Genomic DNA, 25,871 nt, shown 5'->3' with positions numbered 1-25,871 from the left:
TTGAGCTCGAACAAACTCATAACACAACACTCATTTATTAGTCACTGGACCATTGTAAAACGAGAAGAGAGAAAAACCATGCGAAACTATTTTTAAAACGAAGAGAATAAAGGTTTTAAATGGTAGGGCTGTATGACAGACTTGTCAATTATCGTGGGGGGTACGGCTGAGATTTATGACGAAATCGAGCGGCGCCGGCGGTCGGTCACTTTCACGAAAGAGGTCTAAACACGGGTCGTTTACGATACCCTCTGGTTACTAGAAAAGTTCTAGACAGATGTTTGTCGGCTTTTCGAGGTATTTATTTGTGAGTCCAAAGACTCAATGGAGTAATATCGGACTGAAATTCCAAGATTTTGCTGTGTAATCCAAAAAACTATGTTCCTCGTAACATTTAACGATGTGTTAATTCAACTATTATTTTAATTTTTCGTATACGTATTTATACTAAAAAGTACAGCGCTTCCAACAGTGAATTGTGAATTGAAAATGTTTCAAAGAAAGATCGATAGTTTTGAAAAAAATTACATATTAATAAATTTAGATAGATTTAGAAGTATACATTGCACTTACTTTTCAAAATTATTGTACTTCTGATTTGGTTGAAATAACATAATATGTAGCAGTCATAGTCTTGTGTACATTGCAGTCGCGGCTGGTGTTGGGTAAAACCTTTATTTTTTAGGGGGTCATTACCCAAATGACCTCATGGACCAGCCGTTCCTGTTAGGTTTTATATATCAAATTGATTCGTCTGTCTTTTTCATCATGCCTTCGAAAAGCGAGCTCCTGTTTCGCCAAAGTAACTGTGACGTCAATTAAATACGATAATAAAATTCGGTTTTTCCGAACTTATTGTGAGTGAGAGCAGTGAGAGCATCTTCTTTTCGTATCCCACCTCCACCCGGCGGCAGTAGTGCAGTGCTTATCAACATAATTACCGGCGTCTCGCCTCCACATTTTGACTTTTTTGTGTTTTATGTGTTCTCTAAGTCCAAAATTTTTAAATTTTTAAAAAGAGATTGCGGTACTATTCCTGTTGCTGAAATTATAATAATATATTTATTAATTTTTGTATTATATGTCTGTGTTATATTGTGTGAATTTGGAACAGCTATATCTAAAAGATATGCTTGCTTTTGTTGTTTATTTAAAATAATAATGTCTGGTCTGTTATGCTGAATGTGAATGTCAGTTAAAACTGTGCGATCAAAATATAATTTGTAATTGTCATTTTCTAAACAACTTTCTGGTTTATAAATGTAATGTGGTTGTGTATCCTTTAATAAATTGAATTTAACTGCTAAATTCATGTGTATAATTTTTGCGAATATATCATGACGTTTTTTATATTCGCTGTGAGCCAAAACGGTGCAAGATCTTGTATTGCAAATATAAAACCCTCAGCTCTTTAAAATATCTCCCATGTAAAGACTTTTGTTTTATATTTGCTATAGTGTCATATCACGAGCTCTATTGAGAAAATAATTTTTTAGTGAAGCAATTTGATTGTGTTGTAGAATTTCTAGATTTGAAAAACCCCTACCACCATTTTCGCGTGGTAAATTAAATCTTTCAACAGCAGATTTGGGGTGATGTTTACAAAATTTTGTAAAGAGAACTCTAGTTTGAATATTTATATTCTTTAAATTAGTTTTGGACCATTTTATAACACCAAAAGAATAGATTTAATTTGATTTGATTGATTAATACCTAAATATTTATAAAATTCTCCTTTATTTAAATTTTTAATGATTTCTCCTTCTTTAGTTATATATTCTAAATTTTCGTAATGACCACGACATATTGATTGATTTTCAGTTATTGTTAAGTTTTATGTCATCCATATAAAGAAGGTGATTTAATTTAATATTAATTTTATAAATTTTAAGAATTTTAATTAACCATGAATGTGGTACTGAATCATAGGCTTTTTTGTAGTCTATGAATTGTTGTTGCATTATTTTCCAAACGTTTGAGACTTAAAATATTCGTCAAATGTTCTTCTTTTTTTAAATCAGAATACCCCTGACAAATCCGAACATTTTGTTTTGCGGTAGATAAAAGTAAACATGGGCCAAGACAGAATATTAATATTCGGTGTGGAATTTTCCTGCGTTCTTGTTCATTTCTATCGAAGTGCTCACGAAAAGTTGTGAATATCAACACTTTGTAATTGTCGTAGTGAAAAATAAAAAAGATAGCTATGGGGCACAACTTATTTCGCACTTCATTAGAAAAGTAACAGTATTAAAATAAAAAAAATATTTTTCTAAATTTCGAACGTTAGGTCTATCCTGACCAGCCGCCAATTAGTGGTATTATTTTATTTTTTGCTGTTTTCCACAATAGTTATTTTTATATTAAATCATTGATTCAAAAAATTGAAATTAAAAATTCAAATTTTTGAAGGAACTCTGAAGTTTCAATGCAGTGACCATGTTGCTAGGTAACTAATAAAAAACAGTGCGTGAAATGAAAAACAGAAATAGTCGTATGCGTTTTGTATGGTTTCTATGGTTTCGATCTTACTAACAATGCAATGAAAATGACCCACTTCAGGCACAGATAACTATGCGTGAATTTCAATTTTTTGAATCAATTATATAAAAACAAAATTGATTTGGCGGCCGCTACACAAAAGTGGTGGGAGGCGAGAACCTGTTTCCGCCGGTCAATTTTAAAATTAATAAATTTTCCCTGGATACGTATTCGACTTATCCGGTACGAGTTATTTTTAAATTAACTTAATGGCCCGTTGCTCTTGTTCTTTTTACATTGAATATGCGATGTTTTGGCATCGTTAGCAATAGTACAATACTCACGCATTTTTAATCTAAAATTAACAAAACTTGAATGGATCGGGATTATCACACTTCTGAATTGAAGTTTTCATTCGTTTAAAATATAATTGATAGTAATACGTAATGCGGATTGCCTAAACGTTGCTTCCATCACGTCAACATCACACATTCACGTTCGCCCGTAGAAATGGCGTGATGCACACGAAATCGATCCAAAAAGGCTCATAATATTTGTGTCACGCGAATCTACGTCGAAAACTAGAAAAAAAAAAAATTCAATTCGAATTTCAATAATCGAAACGATGCGTCGTCGATACTAAACGTAGGTAGTAACTAAAGTGTGATCGGGTGCGATAAAAGTGTCCGTCAATAATCATCATCCGACAATCATTTAATAGACGAACGCTAATTTTTGGCACTCACTCGGACGACAGAACCAGTCCAGACGGAAACCGGGGCGCGGGGTGGGTGGGTGGTTGTATGTCCGTGAATCTGTCCGGCGCGCGTCAACATTTCAGTTATCGTCGCGAGAGTTAAAACGAAAGGTGGTTAGTGTGAAAGTGACGTTTTTTCGTGGAGACACGTTACGAAGGGTGAGTACCTAATATAATATAAAACCAACCGAAAACCCACAATAGTGCCCCGGTTTATTATCGTGAATAGGTGTTTGGTAAATATTTTCTGTATTCCAACTAGCAAGTCTTTTATCAAAAAACTCCGGCAACATGGCTATTGTGGTATTGTTGATACCACCTAACTGAAGAACTTAGTTAATAACTAAGTCGACGATTTTATCGGGAAATTGAACGGAGAAACAAAAATAGCTCTTAGCGACAGTTGCCTGAAGTCGCAAATAACGGCGATTGACGAAATCACGTTTTTTTTATTTTAATTCCAATGAACAATACACAGGGTCACAATTATCTGTTATGTATTCTATAATGTTTTGCAAAGTAAATAATGTGAGTTGTCATGCGTAATATTAATTAGCTAAGTAATTTTTGCAAGTATTTTATGTCAGATATGCAATGTATAATAACGTAATGTTGCAAAGTATTTTAATTTTTATGCTAGGTAGAGATAATAACTCGACAATAACTCTTCTCTAATGAAAAAAAAAATAGAAAATGATTTAGGAACATAAAAAATCTCATTAAAACAGGAACAATTGAAATTAAAATAAACATAACATTCTGTACTAAAGTACAGTTTTGTTCACTCCTTTTTTCAAAGTCTTCTGTCCTCTCATTTGCACATACTGCTATTCCAAAACAGTGAAATTGTCTGTTTCAGGGAATCCTTAACGTTCCTTGCTAATGTCAACAACGTTTTCGATGAAACAAAGAGTCGGAAAAATGTCGGCTCATTGTATTCAATAACATACGCGACTACAAAACCATCTGTATCATTTGTAGGAATCGCGGTTTTTTCGATGAGAATTCGTTCTAATTTTTTCTTTCTTAAAAAAGCTAAGTAATTTTAATTTCACTAAAGATGAACATTTAGGCTATATGCTGGGTAATGCAAATCCATCAACCATCAACTAGGTTGTTCAGCAGATGTACGATTGTTTATTTGATTTCTTCTTCCGAAGAGTTGTATTCTGGCAAAATAGAAATTTATTCATAACATAACCTCAATCAACTAAATTATTTCGAATACAATAACCACATAACTACAAGTTGGATAGGCATGGGTGCAAAATACCGATAATGCATGAAACCTAATAATAATAATAATGACATAATAAAAGTTAATTAAAAATCGCTGTTTCACGTCTTTTTCTTTTTTGTTCGAGAGTTTTTGTGGTTCTGAAAAGAACCGTTTATAAATGTGTCGAAAACGAAAAACATCTATTTCGAACTGGTGTACTTGGTGACGGCTTTGGTACCTTCGGAGACGGCGTGCTTGGCCAACTCACCGGGCAACAACAGACGCACGGCAGTTTGAATTTCTCTGCTGGTGATCGTCGAACGTTTGTTGTAGTGTGCCAGACGGGAAGCTTCAGCGGCGATACGTTCGAAGATGTCGTTCACGAAACTGTTCATTATGCTCATAGCCTTACTAGAGATACCGGTGTCGGGATGGACTTGTTTCAACACCTTGTAGATGTAGATGGCATAGCTCTCCTTCCTCCTGCGCTTCTTTTTTTTGTCGCTCTTGGAAATGTTCTTCTGAGCTTTCCCGGCCTTCTTGGCTGCCTTACCACTTGTCTTCGGCGGCATTTTTCAATTCAATTCGATTCAACAAACTCGCGAACTGCTCTGACTCGTGTGCGTGCGTTAACTTTGCACCACCACCTTTCTGATAGGTAGTGTGTTCACCAGAACCCCACCTGAAAACGGGCTCCCACCAATCGTCACGTCCTATTCTCCTATCACGGAGGCTATAAATTCGAAGCACAGCTACCAGCTTTTACAATCGACGAGTCCCGTCCGTCAGTTTTATTACTTCTCGTGGTGTCTAACGAACGAACTTAAAATGTCAGGTCGCGGTAAAGGAGGTAAAGTGAAGGGAAAAGCGAAATCCCGTTCGAGCCGTGCCGGTCTCCAGTTTCCGGTGGGTAGGATACATCGTCTTCTCAGAAAAGGAAATTACGCGGAACGCGTCGGTGCAGGAGCTCCCGTCTATTTGGCCGCCGTCATGGAGTACTTAGCCGCCGAAGTTCTAGAATTGGCAGGAAACGCTGCCCGTGACAACAAGAAGACACGTATTATACCGCGTCATCTGCAGCTGGCCATCAGAAACGACGAGGAATTGAACAAACTCCTGTCCGGAGTTACGATCGCCCAAGGCGGTGTCTTACCCAACATTCAGGCCGTACTTTTACCCAAAAAAACCGAGAAGAAACCTTAAACGAACGATCGATCCATCTCCGTGGCGAAAACTCAAAATATCGGCCCTTCTCAGGGCCACTATAGCTTTTTTTTTTCGTAAAATGACCGATGCATCTTTTCTTTTTGTATTATTATCATTTACGACTGCAATGCCAAAAGGAAAGCAAGGGGTGTTTACGATCTTGGTACATTTATCAGGTAGTCAGTTAGTAATAATTGTCCGTTGTTTCTCGAAAGAACATCATGTTTCTTTTTTTTCCTCTTATTTTTATTTTGTGGTTCTGAAAAGAACCGATTTTGTATTTCGTATTTTATTCTGGTTTTCTCGAACGGTGAAGAGCGCCAGGAAATTAACCTCCGAAACCGTAGAGGGTGCGTCCTTGACGTTTCAAAGCGTAGACGACGTCCATCGCTGTCACGGTTTTACGTTTGGCGTGTTCCGTGTAGGTGACGGCATCTCGGATGACATTTTCCAAGAACACTTTCAGGACTCCGCGAGTTTCTTCGTAGATCAAACCGGAAATACGTTTCACGCCGCCACGACGAGCCAATCTTCTGATAGCGGGTTTCGTGATGCCCTGGATGTTGTCACGCAGGACTTTGCGATGACGCTTCGCTCCTCCTTTTCCCAATCCTTTGCCTCCTTTACCGCGACCGGTCATCTTTTCAGATTATTTCAACTGACACAAAATACCTGCACACCTCGTCCCTAGGAAGTCAACTACCGCAAAATTTCAACTAACGGAGCCTTATATAGATTCAACGGTTCACCATCGACCAATCGACGAAGTCAGCCGTTGACTTTGTTCACGTATAAAAGTACAATTTAATATGGCGGAATTTTTAGTACCCGTTTACCTTTCGACGCGTGCACGTCTAACGATCGTCAGAGTCGATTTTAATAATTGTCAGTTTTGTTTTTCATTCGTTTCATTCGAAATGGCCAGGACCAAGCAGACCGCACGCAAGTCCACCGGAGGAAAAGCCCCCAGGAAACAACTGGCTACCAAAGCGGCCAGGAAAAGCGCTCCCGCCACTGGCGGCGTCAAGAAGCCCCACCGTTACAGACCTGGTACCGTGGCTCTGCGTGAGATCCGTCGTTACCAGAAAAGTACCGAGTTGCTCATCCGCAAGCTTCCCTTTCAACGTTTGGTGAGGGAGATCGCTCAGGATTTCAAAACCGATTTGCGCTTCCAAAGCTCCGCCGTGATGGCCCTCCAGGAAGCGAGCGAAGCTTACTTGGTCGGTCTGTTCGAGGACACGAATTTGTGCGCCATCCACGCCAAACGTGTAACCATCATGCCAAAGGACATCCAACTTGCCAGACGTATTCGGGGTGAACGCGCTTAAATTTTTCCACATCGTGTTTCGGAAGAACAACACGAAACACGAATTTTATAACAAAAAAATCGGTTCTTTTCAGAACCTCAAACTTTACAGGCAAAAAAAAAAATATATCGCCCTTCAACCGGAAATGAATAAAATAAAAATGTCAATAATCGGTCGGTCCTCTCGATTCGGGTTGGGTTGCGGTCGTTCGTAAAATTTTATTGCATCCTGTCATCACCTACCTGCCAGCTGATGCTATCTATTTTATTTGGTTTCGCCGTAAGGATAGTTTTATTTCTTTTTTTCGTCGTAGATTATCGTGTGGCCCTGAAAAGGGCCATTTGTGCGTGCCCCGTTGCCGGTAGTACGATGATGACGTCGGAACGAGGCACAGCCGAACGAACATGAGTCGAGTATCCATCCACGTTTCTCACTTTTTCCTCTTCGGCGAAGCGGCCTTTTTCACCTTGACAGGAATGGCTTTGGCTGTCTTGGGTTTGGGTGCTTTGGGTTTTTTAGTCGGACCAGCCTTGTTAGATTTCTTCGCTTTGGAAGGCGATCGGGGTTTCGGGGCGGCTCTAGTTTTCTTTTCTGCCGAGGAGGCGGCCGATTTCTTGGCTTTCGCTGCGGCGGCGGAGGCAGCGACGGCGCTCTTCTTTTCGGCAGCAGTCTTCTTCGCTTTGGGGGAGGCTTGTTTTTTGGCTGTCTTCGAGGAAGCCTTGTCGGAAGTCGTCGCGACGGCGGTACGTTTGGCGGATGATTTTTTCGTCTTGGATGCGGCGGACGAAGCGGGTTTCCTCTTGTCGGAGGCGGAGGCGACTTTGGCACCACCGGAGGTGGACGAGGCGAGCTTGAACGAACCCGACGCGCCCTTACCTTTCGTCTGAACCAGAGATCCCGACGCCACGGCGCCTTTCAGATATTTCTTGATGAAAGGGGCGACCTTTTCGGCGTCGACTTTGTAATTTGCGGCGACGAACTTCTTGATGGCCTGAAGAGACGATCCTCCGCGTTCCTTGAGTCCCTTGATGGCGTTGTTTACCATCTCGGATGTCGGAGGATGGGACGGTTTCGCCCTGGGATTTTTCGCTTTTTTCTCTTTCTTCGCGTGGGATTGAGGGGTGGCAGCGGAACCGGTGGTGACCGATGATGCTGTTTGATTTTCGACGTCGGCCATCTTTCACGTTAAAACGTTAAAAGTTAATAATAATTATTGAAAAAACACTTGCTCACACACGTACACTTCGAGCACCTCGTGAACGAGAATTGAACAAAAAAATTTTCTAAGTCTTTATAAAATAGTCGCCACTGCGGACGGAAGACTGAACGCGCACCGCGTCCGCCGTCGAAGAAATTGCAGGCCTCGGAATCGTTGCCCGCGTGATGGCATCGTCCTCTTTCCTCGATCACCATCGCCACCGTGTGATCAAGCTGGCCGAACTCGGTTTCCGAAGTTTCCCTGGAGATAGCGAAGTTCGTCTCGGAACGTCGGTGGGTTTCGAATCAGGTACACGCCCCTCCAACCACCAGCCCTAAATCCGGGTCGTCACGGTTTCGATTCGGGACCGACGGTTTACGTCGGCGGTGCGGGGTAGACGCGTCGATTCCGGGAATCCATATTTCGTTCGCCGAAATATTGGTCCATCTCTTCCCGGAATACCGCGCCACCTTCTCGATTTTACGACATCTTCGCGTCGCCAAACGCTTCCGAAACGGTCGAAGCACAGAAAGGACCTGGTGTTCGAACCGAGGCAATTCCGACAACAGGATGCCGCGAACCGCCTCTCCGACGTTCAGGTCGATCGTTTTCGGCGGAAGTTGAAACGGGACGAGTCGACGACGGGTCCCGTTGCCGTCCGGACCCTTCGGGACGGCCGAAAGTCCGTCGAGAGGATCATCCGAAAGGAGACGGTCTTCATCGTCCGACCGATGCCGCACCTACGAGTTTTCCGATATTTTCTTCGACGGATCTTCAGGTTTTCTTCCTTTCTTCCGTCTTTCTCTCTTCGTAATTTCGTGTCCGACCTGCGTCGTCCGAAGTCGGGGTGAAGATCGAAGAAAAAACGCCAAAAATAACAACTCGTCAGCCACGCACACCGCGTTCGAATGTCTAACGGTCCAACTTGGATTTTCGAAGATCGCCGAATCCGAGGGACGATAAATAATAATAATAATAATAATAATGGTAATAAATAATAATGTTAATAATAATAATAATGATATGATGATTATAACGATAATTATTATAGATAGGTAAATAGAAACACAGGTCTCCTCTCGAAAATCGGAACTTCCTGATATTACTTACATATTTCGGTCGATCCAAATGTGGGAATCTCGTCGTCGTCGGAGCAAGCAGCGCGGTAGGTGGGGTGAAATTCTGGATTTTCCACCGCCGCCGGCGGTCGAAAAATGTGCGACGCGGGAGATCGCCAGTCCGTCTAGTAGTCTCTCTTGTCGTTAGAGCGTGACGTGGTGGTTGTTGTGGGATTTCCCGTTAGTTCGGTCCGACGTCGGTCGTCAGAGGGTAAGTGCATACGGAAACGAAACGCATCGCGTTTTGATGTTCATATTCGTGCATCGGAATGTTAAAAGCAATATATTTTACACCAACGATCACACCTAAACACCACGGCAACGGCCATACCACGTTGAAAAGCACCGGTTCTCGTCCGATCACCCTTCTTGTCCGAGCGGTCGACCCGTACGGACGTGCCGAGTACCTGCTCCGAACAAAGGACCACCCCCTCAAGCCGACATCGTGTCGCCCACATAAGTGCTAAATAACTGTGAACATAATATTAGTGAATAAAACGCCACAAAGTGAGTGAAATTAATGTTGTTAATGATAAAAAATCGCGCCGAAGAACGCGAAGCGAAAATCGCGACAGTGAAGAAGAACACATGAAGAAGAAAACACAAAAGGAAGTAAGGAAATCAAAGATGGAGGTACCACTACCGCTAAAAAACAAATATGAGCCACTTTCGGACCACGAGGACACTGAAATAGAGGACCAAGTTTCCGAACCCGAAGAAATGGAAGACCAAAACGAGGCTGTACAGGACGAAAATGTGAAAAACGAAAAACCTCCCCCAATAATACTCCATGCGAAATACGAATACAAAAAACTTATATCGTTCTGCAATGAAAACGCCAAAAGTGGAGTAAACATAAAGTACACACGAGATAAAACAATTATCTTCACCAACAAAATGTCGGAATTCTTGAGGCTAAAAGAAGTCCTCAAAAATAGCACCAACACCCAGTGGCACACATATGCCACAAAAGAAGAAAGGACGCACGGGTTCGTAATTTACGGGCTTGAAAACCACCCAGATGAAGAAGAAGTCAAACAGGACCTCCGATCCAAGAAAATTAACTGCAAAACCGTCTACAAAATGAAGAACACCAGTCACCCGCTGTATGTGGTGATCACAGACAACAAAACCACACTAAAAGACCTTGAAGAAAACGCAAAAACAGTCCAACAAGTAGTAGTTAAATGGAAGAAACTACTAAACAAAAAAGAAATAATCCAGTGCCACAAGTGCCAGTCGTGGGGCCACTCGGCAACAAATTGTTTCTCCAAGTCCAAGTGCCTGAAATGTGCAGGTCAACATTTAACCAGTGAATGTGAACTCAAAAAGGACAATGTTAACGACCAACAGAAAATCAAGTGCGCCAATTGCGGAGAGAAGCATCTGGCCAACAGCACCGAGTGTGAGGTGTACCAGGCGAGGAAACAGCACCTGGACAAGATCAAAGCCGCAGCCGCTGAAAAGAAGGCCAGGAAAAACGTATCTTACGTCCCGGCGCCGCTGCCGACAACAAATCCGTGGAACCGACAACAGATCGAGACTCCAAAAGTCCAGAACCAGCCCCCGACCCCTGCCCCGACAACGAGCAACAACAAAGAAGAACAAGAAGCAAGCTACAGCGACCTGGTTCAACTAATGACAGAAATCCGTAAGTTAAATGAAATAATTAACATCAAAAAACTCTTAGAAATAGTTAAAGAATTAACAGTTAAACTAAAAAATTGTCGCGATCCCTTTGCGCAAATTCAAATAATAATGGAAATTTCCAACAAACTCGCACCATAAATTCACCCTTAAGGAAAAGTACTTAAAAATCATTACCTGGAATGCTAATGGCATTCTAGGTAAACTTAACGAGCTCAAAGTATTCCTCAAAATGCGTGACGTGGACATAATGGCAGTAACGGAAACCAAGCTACTTAAAACGGACAAGATAATAATAGAAGGATTTAGCATAATCCGAAAAGAACGAAACACCGACACAAGGGGCGGAGGAGTCGCGATTTTGGTGAAGCGCGGCATACCGTACATTAAAGCTCAACTACCTGTTAACGAAATCGAGTGCGCGGCAATAAATCTTGCGAACAAAACAACCATTGTAGTTGCATACAACAGGCCAATTAACAAATACAAAGCAGACAGTATACATAAAATTCTCAATTCTCACACCAACGTAATAATTGCCGGTGATCTCAACTCCAAACATATTGATTGGGGAAATAATTACAGCAACACAAACGGCGTAACTTTAAAAAATATCATCAACAATTCAAACATCACTTTAAATTGCCCACCAACACACACCCACCACCCTAGTAATAACACTGATCCCTCAACAATTGACTTCTTTTTAATCAAAAACATAAATAACTACACATCAGCTGCGACAATTCAAGAACTACCGTCAGATCATTACCCTGTCGAAATGAGTATCAGTAATGTATCGCGAGAAAACCTAGACAAATACATAACATCTTACAAAGACACAGACTGGAAAAAATTCCGTAAAACACTAGACTCACTAATAAAAATCAATTCAAACATAAAAACAACAAACGAACTAGACACCGAAATAAATAAATTCACAGAAGCTCTAAACAACACCCGTAACAAACACTCTAAAACAATCAAAGTTAAAACTGACAAATCTACCATCCCCCTCGAAATTACAAATCTCATTAAAGATAGAAACAAAGCACGCAAAATACATCAAAGAACCGGTCTTGATGCACATAAAATCCAAGTACAACACCTGAATCACTTAATCAAACACAAACTAGCTAAACACAAAAACGGCGAGTGGGACGACATCTTAAAAAACGCCAAAACAAATGACAACTCACTTTGGAAATTAGCGCGCTCACGAACTAAAAAACGAGACGAAATTCCCCCACTCAAATACAACAATGAAGACGCCATCAGCGATAAACAAAAATCAGAATGCCTTGCAAAATATTTTCAAAATGTACACAATAGCAACGACAAATCCGACGACAAACACAATAAAATAGAAAAACTTATCGATAAAATAATTAATCAACCAGCAAACACCGACCACGATTACATAGAATCCGTAATAACAAGTCCGCGCGAGATAGGCTACGTACTACAAAAATTAAAGAACAATAAAGCAACGGGAGAAGACCAAATTGACAATGTAATCTTAAAAAACATTTCGAAAAAAGGAAGAGTGCAACTCACCCACATTGTCAATGCCGTGTTAAAACTTAACTATTTCCCCAATCAATATAAAACAGCAATTATCATCCCCATTCCAAAACCGGGCAAAAACTCCAACAATACAGAAAGCTACAGACCCATTAGTTTACTGAACTCAATATCCAAGTTAACAGAAAAAATCATTCACAGGCGACTAAATACATTCTTGGAAGAGCAAAACATCAAGCAAGAATGCCAATTCGGATTCAAATTATCACACAGTACCACCCATCAAATTGCCAGAATATCTAATGACATCTTAATCAATTTCAACCAGGATAAAAACACAGTTTTGACACTTTTAGACTTAGAAAAAGCCTTTGATCGAGTCTGGATCAAAGGGCTATTATACAAATTATACAAAGCAGGTATCAACTCAAACTTCATAAAATTAATGAGCTCTTACCTTTGTGATCGTAAAATCAGAGTCAAAGTTAATAACGAACTGTCTACCGAAAAGACAATTAAAGCAGGAGTACCTCAAGGCTCGGTACTAGGCCCGTCGTTATTCAATTTTTACATTCATGACTTACCGGAATTTAGCAAAACTAACCTTGCTCTTTATGCTGACGACACCGCCATATACGCGCACTCATTCTACGCCCAAGCCGCGCTTCTCCAAAATCAATTACATATGAAATTACTAACAAATTACTTCGACGACTGGAAACTAAAACTAAACGAATCAAAAACAGAACTAATAATTTTCAGCAGAAAAAGAACCAACAATAAAATTTTTGTCCCCTTCAAAATCAACAACCACACAGTAAAGCCAACAACAACAGTCAACTACCTAGGAATCACATTAGACTCACGTTTAAATTTTAAAGAAAACTTAAAGAACAAACTCACTAAAGCCAACAATGCAATCAGAAAAATATACCCACTAATTAAAAGAAACAGCAAGCTAAGCGTAAAGAACAAAATCATCATATACAAGGCCTTAATAAGACCAATAATCACTTATGCTGCCCCAGTATGGTCACACCTCTCTACAAATGCCCTCCAGCCCCTTGAAGTATTCCAAAATAAATGCATGAGATTAATTCATAATGCTCCCCGACACACGAACACTCAACACCTAAGAAATATTTCGGAACTACCCACGATCAAAGAATTCATCTCAATTCAAACCGAAAAGTTCTTCCGTAAGAACACTAATAAACTCATAAAAACGCCAAACGTAAATGATACAGATCAATTCAACATAAGCAGATTTAAACACAAATTAATCCACCAACACCTCAACTGAAAACAATAGCCACCAAAATACACAAAAAGCTTGGTTTTCACTATTGCCATTGTGAACATATCATCCAAGGAATCACGAGAAATCTCGTTAACATTATGTAAAACTCCTAGCAATAAAAAGATAGGATAATGTAAGTAAAACGCCACGCCCACATGTACAAACAAAATGGCGAACATTATGCTCCGCCCTCCCAACATGAACAATAAAGGGCACCGCCCACTAATTTCCCACTCCCCATCCCACATCCCGCCAACCCCCCACAATGTAGATAGTGTAAATATTAGGATAGGTCATAGGCTAAGTCAAAAACAAAAAGAAAAAGGTTTCGCATTTTCCTTTATAATTAAATAAGTAACAAGCAGACATAATCAACGAGGCTGCGTCCTCAAACTCATCAATATGCTCACAGTAGAATAAAATTGTAACCGTAGGATAAGCCAAATGGTTCATATTCGTGCATCGGAATGTTAAAAGCAATATATTTTACACCAACGATCACACCTAAACACCACGGCAACGGCCATACCACGTTGAAAAGCACCGGTTCTCGTCCGATCACCGAAGTTAAGCAACGTCGGGCGCGGTCAGTACTTGGATGGGTGACCGCTTGGGAACACCGCGTGCCGTTGCCCCCCAACACTTTTTGTTTTTTTTTGAAATCCATAGCAACCACCGAACCGATTTGTTTTTCGTGCAGGTATTCGGAAACATGCACAGACCCGTATAATGTAGATTCATAGCTTTAAGTACTAGATAATTAAGAAAACAATTTTTTTTGTCGATTAATTGTAAACAATTGCAGAATAAAAACTCGTCAAACGGTAAAGGTTGTCGTTCGATCACCGAAGGTAAGCCACGCGGGCAGCGGTCAGCACTTGGACGGGTGACCGGTTCATTATATTCCTTCCGTGAGTTTAACAAAGATAACATATGCAAATGTCGTAAGTGCGACGAGGAAGACGGCGATCTTTTAATGTAAAAAAAATATATATTAGGTTACGCGTACATGCCACTTTGACTGCTGCTTTATTTTTTTGGTTTTTAAATAATTAGAGATCTGAATTCAACATATCAGTTCTATGTTATAATGGACAGACAATGTTGTATTCTTGGCCCCTAACACGTTAAGACCAACATAAAAACTAGAATAACTTACCATTCGTTAAACGTTAAACAATTTCGAACCACGTTTTTTTGAGCTCGAACAAACTCATAACACAACACTCATTTATTAGTCACTGGACCATTGTAAAACGAGAAGAGAGAAAAACCATGCGAAACTATTTTTAAAACGAAGAGAATAAAGGTTTTAAATGGTAGGGCTGTATGACAGACTTGTCAATTATCGTGGGGGGTACGGCTGAGATTTATGACGAAATCGAGCGGCGCCGGCGGTCGGTCACTTTCACGAAAGAGGTCTAAACACGGGTCGTTTACGATACCCTCTGGTTACTAGAAAAGTTCTAGACAGATGTTTGTCGGCTTTTCGAGGTATTTATTTGTGAGTCCAAAGACTCAATGGAGTAATATCGGACTGAAATTCCAAGATTTTGCTGTGTAATCCAAAAAACTATGTTCCTCGTAACATTTAACGATGTGTTAATTCAACTATTATTTTAATTTTTCGTATACGTATTTATACTAAAAAGTACAGCGCTTCCAACAGTGAATTGTGAATTGAAAATGTTTCAAAGAAAGATCGATAGTTTTGAAAAAAATTACATATTAATAAATTTAGATAGATTTAGAAGTATACATTGCACTTACTTTTCAAAATTATTGTACTTCTGATTTGGTTGAAATAACATAATATGTAGCAGTCATAGTCTTGTGTACATTGCAGTCGCGGCTGGTGTTGGGTAAAACCTTTATTTTTTAGGGGGTCATTACCCAAATGACCTCATGGACCAGCCGTTCCTGTTAGGTTTTATATATCAAATTGATTCGTCTGTCTTTTTCATCATGCCTTCGAAAAGCGAGCTCCTGTTTCGCCAAAGTAACTGTGACGTCAATTAAATACGATAATAAAATTCGGTTTTTCCGAACTTATTGTGAGTGAGAGCAGTGAGAGCATCTTCTTTTCGTATCCCACCTCCACCCGGCGGCAGTAGTGCAGTGCTTATCAACATAATTACCGGCGTCTCGCCTCCACATTTTGACTTTTTTGTGTTTTATGTGTTCTCTAAGTCCAAAATTTTTAAATTTTTAAAAAGAGATTGCGGTACTATTCCTGTTGCTGAAATTATAATAATATATTTATTAATTTTTGTATTATATGTCTGTGTTATATTGTGTGAATTTGGAACAGCTATATCTAAAAGATATGCTTGCTTTTGTTTTTATTTAAAATAATAATGTCTGGTCTGTTATGCTGAATGTGAATGTCAGTTAAAACTGTGCGATCAAAATATAATTTGTAATTGTCATTTTCTAAACAACTTTCTGGTTTATAAATGTAATGTGGTTGTGTATCCTTTAATAAATTGAATTTAACTGCTAAATTCATGTGTATAATTTTTGCGAATATATCATGACGTTTTTTATATTCGCTGTGAGCCAAAACGGTGCAAGATCTTGTATTGCAAATATAAAACCCTCAGCTCTTTAAAATATCTCCCATGTAAAGACTTTTGTTTTATATTTGCTATAGTGTCATATCACGAGCTCTATTGAGAAAATAATTTTTTAGTGAAGCAATTTGATTGTGTTGTAGAATTTCTAGATTTGAAAAACCCCTACCACCATTTTCGCGTGGTAAATTAAATCTTTCAACAGCAGATTTGGGGTGATGTTTACAAAATTTTGTAAAGAGAACTCTAGTTTGAATATTTATATTCTTTAAATTAGTTTTGGACCATTTTATAACACCAAAAGAATAGATTTAATTTGATTTGATTGATTAATACCTAAATATTTATAAAATTCTCCTTTATTTAAATTTTTAATGATTTCTCCTTCTTTAGTTATATATTCTAAATTTTCGTAATGACCACGACATATTGATTGATTTTCAGTTATTGTTAAGTTTTATGTCATCCATATAAAGAAGGTGATTTAATTTAATATTAATTTTATAAATTTTAAGAATTTTAATTAACCATGAATGTGGTACTGAATCATAGGCTTTTTTGTAGTCTATGAATTGTTGTTGCATTATTTTCCAAACGTTTGAGACTTAAAATATTCGTCAAATGTTCTTCTTTTTTTAAATCAGAATACCCCTGACAAATCCGAACATTTTGTTTTGCGGTAGATAAAAGTAAACATGGGCCAAGACAGAATATTAATATTCGGTGTGGAATTTTCCTGCGTTCTTGTTCATTTCTATCGAAGTGCTCACGAAAAGTTGTGAATATCAACACTTTGTAATTGTCGTAGTGAAAAATAAAAAAGATAGCTATGGGGCACAACTTATTTCGCACTTCATTAGAAAAGTAACAGTATTAAAATAAAAAAAATATTTTTCTAAATTTCGAACGTTAGGTCTATCCTGACCAGCCGCCAATTAGTGGTATTATTTTATTTTTTGCTGTTTTCCACAATAGTTATTTTTATATTAAATCATTGATTCAAAAAATTGAAATTAAAAATTCAAATTTTTGAAGGAACTCTGAAGTTTCAATGCAGTGACCATGTTGCTAGGTAACTAATAAAAAACAGTGCGTGAAATGAAAAACAGAAATAGTCGTATGCGTTTTGTATGGTTTCTATGGTTTCGATCTTACTAACAATGCAATGAAAATGACCCACTTCAGGCACAGATAACTATGCGTGAATTTCAATTTTTTGAATCAATTATATAAAAACAAAATTGATTTGGCGGCCGCTACACAAAAGTGGTGGGAGGCGAGAACCTGTTTCCGCCGGTCAATTTTAAAATTAATAAATTTTCCCTGGATACGTATTCGACTTATCCGGTACGAGTTATTTTTAAATTAACTTAATGGCCCGTTGCTCTTGTTCTTTTTACATTGAATATGCGATGTTTTGGCATCGTTAGCAATAGTACAATACTCACGCATTTTTAATCTAAAATTAACAAAACTTGAATGGATCGGGATTATCACACTTCTGAATTGAAGTTTTCATTCGTTTAAAATATAATTGATAGTAATACGTAATGCGGATTGCCTAAACGTTGCTTCCATCACGTCAACATCACACATTCACGTTCGCCCGTAGAAATGGCGTGATGCACACGAAATCGATCCAAAAAGGCTCATAATATTTGTGTCACGCGAATCTACGTCGAAAACTAGAAAAAAAAAAAATTCAATTCGAATTTCAATAATCGAAACGATGCGTCGTCGATACTAAACGTAGGTAGTAACTAAAGTGTGATCGGGTGCGATAAAAGTGTCCGTCAATAATCATCATCCGACAATCATTTAATAGACGAACGCTAATTTTTGGCACTCACTCGGACGACAGAACCAGTCCAGACGGAAACCGGGGCGCGGGGTGGGTGGGTGGTTGTATGTCCGTGAATCTGTCCGGCGCGCGTCAACATTTCAGTTATCGTCGCGAGAGTTAAAACGAAAGGTGGTTAGTGTGAAAGTGACGTTTTTTCGTGGAGACACGTTACGAAGGGTGAGTACCTAATATAATATAAAACCAACCGAAAACCCACAATAGTGCCCCGGTTTATTATCGTGAATAGGTGTTTGGTAAATATTTTCTGTATTCCAACTAGCAAGTCTTTTATCAAAAAACTCCGGCAACATGGCTATTGTGGTATTGTTGATACCACCTAACTGAAGAACTTAGTTAATAACTAAGTCGACGATTTTATCGGGAAATTGAACGGAGAAACAAAAATAGCTCTTAGCGACAGTTGCCTGAAGTCGCAAATAACGGCGATTGACGAAATCACGTTTTTTTTATTTTAATTCCAATGAACAATACACAGGGTCACAATTATCTGTTATGTATTCTATAATGTTTTGCAAAGTAAATAATGTGAGTTGTCATGCGTAATATTAATTAGCTAAGTAATTTTTGCAAGTATTTTATGTCAGATATGCAATGTATAATAACGTAATGTTGCAAAGTATTTTAATTTTTATGCTAGGTAGAGATAATAACTCGACAATAACTCTTCTCTAATGAAAAAAAAAATAGAAAATGATTTAGGAACATAAAAAATCTCATTAAAACAGGAACAATTGAAATTAAAATAAACATAACATTCTGTACTAAAGTACAGTTTTGTTCACTCCTTTTTTCAAAGTCTTCTGTCCTCTCATTTGCACATACTGCTATTCCAAAACAGTGAAATTGTCTGTTTCAGGGAATCCTTAACGTTCCTTGCTAATGTCAACAACGTTTTCGATGAAACAAAGAGTCGGAAAAATGTCGGCTCATTGTATTCAATAACATACGCGACTACAAAACCATCTGTATCATTTGTAGGAATCGCGGTTTTTTCGATGAGAATTCGTTCTAATTTTTTCTTTCTTAAAAAAGCTAAGTAATTTTAATTTCACTAAAGATGAACATTTAGGCTATATGCTGGGTAATGCAAATCCATCAACCATCAACTAGGTTGTTCAGCAGATGTACGATTGTTTATTTGATTTCTTCTTCCGAAGAGTTGTATTCTGGCAAAATAGAAATTTATTCATAACATAACCTCAATCAACTAAATTATTTCGAATACAATAACCACATAACTACAAGTTGGATAGGCATGGGTGCAAAATACCGATAATGCATGAAACCTAATAATAATAATAATGACATAATAAAAGTTAATTAAAAATCGCTGTTTCACGTCTTTTTCTTTTTTGTTCGAGAGTTTTTGTGGTTCTGAAAAGAACCGTTTATAAATGTGTCGAAAACGAAAAACATCTATTTCGAACTGGTGTACTTGGTGACGGCTTTGGTACCTTCGGAGACGGCGTGCTTGGCCAACTCACCGGGCAACAACAGACGCACGGCAGTTTGAATTTCTCTGCTGGTGATCGTCGAACGTTTGTTGTAGTGTGCCAGACGGGAAGCTTCAGCGGCGATACGTTCGAAGATGTCGTTCACGAAACTGTTCATTATGCTCATAGCCTTACTAGAGATACCGGTGTCGGGATGGACTTGTTTCAACACCTTGTAGATGTAGATGGCATAGCTCTCCTTCCTCCTGCGCTTCTTTTTTTTTGTCGCTCTTGGAAATGTTCTTCTGAGCTTTCCCGGCCTTCTTGGCTGCCTTACCACTTGTCTTCGGCGGCATTTTTCAATTCAATTCGATTCAACAAACTCGCGAACTGCTCTGACTCGTGTGCGTGCGTTAACTTTGCACCACCACCTTTCTGATAGGTAGTGTGTTCACCAGAACCCCACCTGAAAACGGGCTCCCACCAATCGTCACGTCCTATTCTCCTATCACGGAGGCTATAAATTCGAAGCACAGCTACCAGCTTTTACAATCGACGAGTCCCGTCCGTCAGTTTTATTACTTCTCGTGGTGTCTAACGAACGAACTTAAAATGTCAGGTCGCGGTAAAGGAGGTAAAGTGAAGGGAAAAGCGAAATCCCGTTCGAGCCGTGCCGGTCTCCAGTTTCCGGTGGGTAGGATACATCGTCTTCTCAGAAAAGGAAATTACGCGGAACGCGTCGGTGCAGGAGCTCCCGTCTATTTGGCCGCCGTCATGGAGTACTTAGCCGCCGAAGTTCTAGAATTGGCAGGAAACGCTGCCCGTGACAACAAGAAGACACGTATTATACCGCGTCATCTGCAGCTGGCCATCAGAAACGACGAGGAATTGAACAAACTCCTGTCCGGAGTTACGATCGCCCAAGGCGGTGTCTTACCCAACATTCAGGCCGTACTCTTTTACCCAAAAAAACCGAGAAGAAACCTTAAACGAACGATCGATCCATCTCCGTGGCGAAAACTCAAAATATCGGCCCTTCTCAGGGCCACTATAGCTTTTTTTTTTCGTAAAATGACCGATGCATCTTTTCTTTTTGTATTATTATCATTTACGACTGCAATGCCAAAAGGAAAGCAAGGGGTGTTTACGATCTTGGTACATTTATCAGGTAGTCAGTTAGTAATAATTGTCCGTTGTTTCTCGAAAGAACATCATGTTTCTTTTTTTTCCTCTTATTTTTATTTTGTGGTTCTGAAAAGAACCGATTTTGTATTTCGTATTTTATTCTGGTTTTCTCGAACGGTGAAGAGCGCCAGGAAATTAACCTCCGAAACCGTAGAGGGTGCGTCCTTGACGTTTCAAAGCGTAGACGACGTCCATCGCTGTCACGGTTTTACGTTTGGCGTGTTCCGTGTAGGTGACGGCATCTCGGATGACATTTTCCAAGAACACTTTCAGGACTCCGCGAGTTTCTTCGTAGATCAAACCGGAAATACGTTTCACGCCGCCACGACGAGCCAATCTTCTGATAGCGGGTTTCGTGATGCCCTGGATGTTGTCACGCAGGACTTTGCGATGACGCTTCGCTCCTCCTTTTCCCAATCCTTTGCCTCCTTTACCGCGACCGGTCATCTTTTCAGATTATTTCAACTGACACAAAATACCTGCACACCTCGTCCCTAGGAAGTCAACTACCGCAAAATTTCAACTAACGGAGCCTTATATAGATTCAACGGTTCACCATCGACCAATCGACGAAGTCAGCCGTTGACTTTGTTCACGTATAAAAGTACAATTTAATATGGCGGAATTTTTAGTACCCGTTTACCTTTCGACGCGTGCACGTCTAACGATCGTCAGAGTCGATTTTAATAATTGTCAGTTTTGTTTTTCATTCGTTTCATTCGAAATGGCCAGGACCAAGCAGACCGCACGCAAGTCCACCGGAGGAAAAGCCCCCAGGAAACAACTGGCTACCAAAGCGGCCAGGAAAAGCGCTCCCGCCACTGGCGGCGTCAAGAAGCCCCACCGTTACAGACCTGGTACCGTGGCTCTGCGTGAGATCCGTCGTTACCAGAAAAGTACCGAGTTGCTCATCCGCAAGCTTCCCTTTCAACGTTTGGTGAGGGAGATCGCTCAGGATTTCAAAACCGATTTGCGCTTCCAAAGCTCCGCCGTGATGGCCCTCCAGGAAGCGAGCGAAGCTTACTTGGTCGGTCTGTTCGAGGACACGAATTTGTGCGCCATCCACGCCAAACGTGTAACCATCATGCCAAAGGACATCCAACTTGCCAGACGTATTCGGGGTGAACGCGCTTAAATTTTTCCACATCGTGTTTCGGAAGAACAACACGAAACACGAATTTTATAACAAAAAAATCGGTTCTTTTCAGAACCTCAAACTTTACAGGCAAAAAAAAAATATATCGCCCTTCAACCGGAAATGAATAAAAATAAAAATGTCAATAATCGGTCGGTCCTCTCGATTCGGGTTGGGTTGCGGTCGTTCGTAAAATTTTATTGCATCCTGTCATCACCTACCTGCCAGCTGATGCTATCTATTTTATTTGGTTTCGCCGTAAGGATAGTTTTATTTCTTTTTTCGTCGTAGATTATCGTGTGGCCCTGAAAAGGGCCATTTGTGCGTGCCCCGTTGCCGGTAGTACGATGATGACGTCGGAACGAGGCACAGCCGAACGAACATGAGTCGAGTATCCATCCACGTTTCTCACTTTTTCCTCTTCGGCGAAGCGGCCTTTTTCACCTTGACAGGAATGGCTTTGGCTGTCTTGGGTTTGGGTGCTTTGGGTTTTTTAGTCGGACCAGCCTTGTTAGATTTCTTCGCTTTGGAAGGCGATCGGGGTTTCGGGGCGGCTCTAGTTTTCTTTTCTGCCGAGGAGGCGGCCGATTTCTTGGCTTTCGCTGCGGCGGCGGAGGCAGCGACGGGCGCTCTTCTTTTCGGCAGCAGTCTTCTTCGCTTTGGGGGAGGCTTGTTTTTTGGCTGTCTTCGAGGAAGCCTTGTCGGAAGTCGTCGCGACGGCGGTACGTTTGGCGGATGATTTTTTCGTCTTGGATGCGGCGGACGAAGCGGGTTTCCTCTTGTCGGAGGCGGAGGCGACTTTGGCACCACCGGAGGTGGACGAGGCGAGCTTGAACGAACCCGACGCGCCCTTACCTTTCGTCTGAACCAGAGATCCCGACGCCACGGCGCCTTTCAGATATTTCTTGATGAAAGGGGCGACCTTTTCGGCGTCGACTTTGTAATTTGCGGCGACGAACTTCTTGATGGCCTGAAGAGACGATCCCTCCGCGTTCCTTGAGTCCCTTGATGGCGTTGTTTACCATCTCGGATGTCGGAGGATGGGACGGTTTCGCCCTGGGATTTTTCGCTTTTTTCTCTTTCTTCGCGTGGGATTGAGGGGTGGCAGCGGAACCGGTGGTGACCGATGATGCTGTTTGATTTTCGACGTCGGCCATCTTTCACGTTAAAACGTTAAAAGTTAATAATAATTATTGAAAAAACACTTGCTCACACACGTACACTTCGAGCACCTCGTGAACGAGAATTGAACAAAAAAATTTTCTAAGTCTTTATAAAATAGTCGCCACTGCGGACGGAAGACTGAACGCGCACCGCGTCCGCCGTCGAAGAAATTGCAGGCCTCGGAATCGTTGCCCGCGTGATGGCATCGTCCTCTTTCCTCGATCACCATCGCCACCGTGTGATCAAGCTGGCCGAACTCGGTTTCCGAAGTTTCCCTGGAGATAGCGAAGTTCGTCTCGGAACGTCGGTGGGTTTCGAATCAGGTACACGCCCCTCCAACCACCAGCCCTAAATCCGGGTCGTCACGGTTTCGATTCGGGACCGACGGTTTACGTCGGCGGTGCGGGGTAGACGCGTCGATTCCGGGAATCCATATTTCGTTCGCCGAAATATTGGTCCATCTCTTCCCGGAATACCGCGCCACCTTCTCGATTTTACGACATCTTCGCGTCGCCAAACGCTTCCGAAACGGTCGAAGCACAGAAAGGACCTGGTGTTCGAACCGAGGCAATTCCGACAACAGGATGCCGCGAACCGCCTCTCCGACGTTCAGGTCGATCGTTTTCGGCGGAAGTTGAAACGGGACGAGTCGACGACGGGTCCCGTTGCCGTCCGGACCCTTCGGGACGGCCGAAAGTCCGTCGAGAGGATCATCCGAAAGGAGACGGTCTTCATCGTCCGACCGATGCCGCACCTACGAGTTTTCCGATATTTTCTTCGACGGATCTTCAGGTTTTCTTCCTTTCTTCCGTCTTTCTCTCTTCGTAATTTCGTGTCCGACCTGCGTCGTCCGAAGTCGGGGTGAAGATCGAAGAAAAAACGCCAAAAATAACAACTCGTCAGCCACGCACACCGCGTTCGAATGTCTAACGGTCCAACTTGGATTTTCGAAGATCGCCGAATCCGAGGGACGATAAATAATAATAATAATAATAATAATGGTAATAAATAATAATGTTAATAATAATAATAATGATATGATAGTTATAACGATAATTATTATAGATAGGTAAATAGAAACACAGGTCTCCTCTCGAAAATCGGAACTTCCTGATATTACTTACATATTTCGGTCGATCCAAATGTGGGAATCTCGTCGTCGTCGGAGCAAGCAGCGCGGTAGGTGGGGTGAAATTCTGGATTTTCCACCGCCGCCGGCGGTCGAAAAATGTGCGACGCGGGAGATCGCCAGTCCGTCTAGTAGTCTCTCTTGTCGTTAGAGCGTGACGTGGTGGTTGTTGTGGGATTTCCCGTTAGTTCGGTCCGACGTCGGTCGTCAGAGGGTAAGTGCATACGGAAACGAAACGCATCGCGTTTTGATGTTCATATTCGTGCATCGGAATGTTAAAAGCAATATATTTTACACCAACGATCACACCTAAACACCACGGCAACGGCCATACCACGTTGAAAAGCACCGGTTCTCGTCCGATCACCGAAGTTAAGCAACGTCGGGCGCGGTCAGTACTTGGATGGGTGACCGCTTGGGAACACCGCGTGCCGTTGCCCCCCAACACTTTTTGTTTTTTTTTGAAATCCATAGCAACCACCGAACCGATTTGTTTTTCGTGCAGGTATTCGGAAACATGCACAGACCCGTATAATGTAGATTCATAGCTTTAAGTACTAGATAATTAAGAAAACAATTTTTTTTGTCGATTAATTGTAAACAATTGCAGAATAAAAACTCGTCAAACGGTAAAGGTTGTCGTTCGATCACCGAAGGTAAGCCACGCGGGCAGCGGTCAGCACTTGGACGGGTGACCGGTTCATTATATTCCTTCCGTGAGTTTAACAAAGATAACATATGCAAATGTCGTAAGTGCGACGAGGAAGACGGCGATCTTTTAATGTAAAAAAAATATATATTAGGTTACGCGTACATGCCACTTTGACTGCTGCTTTATTTTTTTGGTTTTTAAATAATTAGAGATCTGAATTCAACATATCAGTTCTATGTTATAATGGACAGACAATGTTGTATTCTTGGCCCCTAACACGTTAAGACCAACATAAAAACTAGAATAACTTACCATTCGTTAAACGTTAAACAATTTCGAACCACGTTTTTTTGAGCTCGAACAAACTCATAACACAACACTCATTTATTAGTCACTGGACCATTGTAAAACGAGAAGAGAGAAAAACCATGCGAAACTATTTTTAAAACGAAGAGAATAAAGGTTTTAAATGGTAGGGCTGTATGACAGACTTGTCAATTATCGTGGGGGGTACGGCTGAGATTTATGACGAAATCGAGCGGCGCCGGCGGTCGGTCACTTTCACGAAAGAGGTCTAAACACGGGTCGTTTACGATACCCTCTGGTTACTAGAAAAGTTCTAGACAGATGTTTGTCGGCTTTTCGAGGTATTTATTTGTGAGTCCAAAGACTCAATGGAGTAATATCGGACTGAAATTCCAAGATTTTGCTGTGTAATCCAAAAAACTATGTTCCTCGTAACATTTAACGATGTGTTAATTCAACTATTATTTTAATTTTTCGTATACGTATTTATACTAAAAAGTACAGCGCTTCCAACAGTGAATTGTGAATTGAAAATGTTTCAAAGAAAGATCGATAGTTTTGAAAAAAATTACATATTAATAAATTTAGATAGATTTAGAAGTATACATTGCACTTACTTTTCAAAATTATTGTACTTCTGATTTGGTTGAAATAACATAATATGTAGCAGTCA

The 25,871-nt window shown here is 40.6% G+C and overlaps 2 non-coding genes across 2 annotated transcripts; both read left to right on the top strand.

Annotated features, from left to right (window-relative positions):
* The first annotated feature begins 14,272 nt into the window (after positions 1-14,272).
* LOC138140846 (5S ribosomal RNA) lies at positions 14,273-14,392 on the top strand. Its single transcript, XR_011162765.1, has one exon. It is a non-coding gene; the product is annotated as a 5S ribosomal RNA (ribosomal RNA).
* A 10,168-nt stretch (positions 14,393-24,560) lies between these two features.
* Positions 24,561-24,680, top strand: LOC138140845 (5S ribosomal RNA). The gene has a single exon (XR_011162764.1). It is a non-coding gene; the product is annotated as a 5S ribosomal RNA (ribosomal RNA).
* The last annotated feature ends 1,191 nt before the right edge of the window (positions 24,681-25,871 follow it).

Source organism: Tenebrio molitor, unplaced genomic scaffold (assembly GCF_963966145.1).
Source record: "Tenebrio molitor unplaced genomic scaffold, icTenMoli1.1 SCAFFOLD_387, whole genome shotgun sequence".
NCBI classification, from domain to species: domain Eukaryota; kingdom Metazoa; phylum Arthropoda; class Insecta; order Coleoptera; family Tenebrionidae; genus Tenebrio; species Tenebrio molitor.
The sequence above is the reverse complement of the archived record's forward strand: the minus strand, read 5'-3'. Positions and strand labels throughout refer to the sequence as shown.